This window comes from Haemaphysalis longicornis, unplaced genomic scaffold, assembly GCF_048455015.1.
Source record: "Haemaphysalis longicornis isolate Haplotype H1 unplaced genomic scaffold, Haemaphysalis longicornis Haplotype H1 scaffold_1, whole genome shotgun sequence".
NCBI classification, from domain to species: Eukaryota; Metazoa; Arthropoda; class Arachnida; order Ixodida; family Ixodidae; genus Haemaphysalis; species Haemaphysalis longicornis.
The window spans coordinates 417175639-417177298 of record NW_027526203.1 but is presented as its reverse complement, the minus strand read 5'-3'; the positions used below and the strand labels follow the sequence as shown (position 1 = coordinate 417177298).

At 49.3% G+C, this 1660-nt stretch overlaps 1 pseudogene; it reads right to left on the bottom strand.

Annotated features, from left to right (window-relative positions):
- Positions 1 to 644: 644 nt before the first annotated feature.
- Positions 645 to 1160, bottom strand: LOC144161576 (ubiquitin-conjugating enzyme E2 H pseudogene; annotated as a pseudogene).
- Between the last annotated feature and the right edge of the window lie 500 nt (positions 1161 to 1660).

The following is a 1660-nucleotide window of genomic DNA, read 5'->3' as shown; positions in this document are numbered from 1 at the left end:
GGACGCGGGGAATCCCGACTGAAGTAACATTTACAGCGGCCCCAGTAAATGATAGACGTGTTCTGGAGGTGATCGAACCTGAAGTGGTTGGTACAGGCAAAGAGCACTTTTTCCCCATCCGCATTATTTTCTGTGCAGTTTGCCAAACAGATCATTGCTATGATAGGCCACGCTATTTCTTATTTGTAGAAAAGGCGGCACGCTCTACTTTCGCATATAATTCTATGAAGAGTTACAGGCACGGGAGTGGCCGACCATTAGAAAGATAATTTATTGAAGTTGAAAATGAAAAAAAGAAATGTTTATCTCACATGTCTCAGTAAGCCACTACACGCACGTAGTTACTACGCCCCGCATAAAAAAGAAGAAACGGCGAAGCAATCATGAAAAGGTAACAACCATTTCATTAGATGACATCTTATTTTACCACCCAGTCCCTGCAGCAATCACCACGTCCCAGCATACACGCCCATCACGTCTTGCCACTGCTACAGTTTCTCTTTTCTTTCTTTGCCTTGTCCGTCAACTGTGCACAGCACAGCATTCATGTGCACTAGAACACCGGAACGGCGAGCAGAAACTTTGCCCTTACCGCTGTTCTGCTTGTGATGTAGTGCAGTACGGGACACGACATGGTTCTGCTGTCATTTCTTCTCCTCGTCATCCGAAGCCTCGCTTAAAGAACTTTCGCTGCTCGAAGCCTCCTCCTTCCGCTCCTGCAGCGCTGCTTCAGTGGCGTACTTCTGGATGTGGTCTTGCACGGCCTTCTTGAACACATCGGGCTTGGACATGTGCAGCTCCCCTGCTCCCCAGTTGAGCGGATCTGTTGGATTGGGGTAGGTAAGCAGTTGAGGCAGGAAGAGCTCGAAAATGTTGAGAAGATCGTACATCGGGGTCCACGTTTGCCTGATCACGTCCAGGCACACTGTGCCACTCTCTTCGTCGATGTTGGGGTGAAATATCTTGTTCACGAACTGGATGGACGGAGGCCTAAAGGGGTATTGGTCAGGAAGACTCACTTTCACCTTCCACACTCCTCCTTCATAAGCCGTTCCCGACGGCCCGTGGAGTTTAACGATGAATTTGTTTTGGCCGCGGAGGAGGGTGACATCGTGCTTGCTCTGCACGAGCTTCATCAGATCTGTCTTCATCCTACGCGTACTGGGGCCCTGGAAAGAAGCCATCGCGGAGTAGCCCGGCCAAGGCGAACGAGGTGCCGACGTGCTGTGCTGCGGGCTTCGTGGAACCTCAATGGCCTTGAGCGAGCTCGTGACCGATCGAGAAGAAGAGGATGAAGTGATCGCGTCCGGCTAGGATAGGTTAATTTCGGAGGGGTTCGACACAAAAAACGTTTTCATCAAGCGAAATGTCCTGGAATTACTTTTTTCATAAGGCTGCCTTTCCCACCAGGTCTGCACGTATGCCTGGTACTTCTGGAATATATGATGGAGATTGGCCTCGACGCGAGGGAGCTGTTTGTTACCATGGGACAGCGCCATTGTGGTGCAGCATCTAGATTCAGCGCGCAGAGAAACTGCCTTCTGACAGTTTTTTTCCCTCCCTAAAATAGTCCCGCTAAGTTGGAGTCATAGCAGCACAAAAAACTGGAGGCAACCGTTATTATTCTGTCTTATTCTTACATACTTTTAATTTTCTTCTT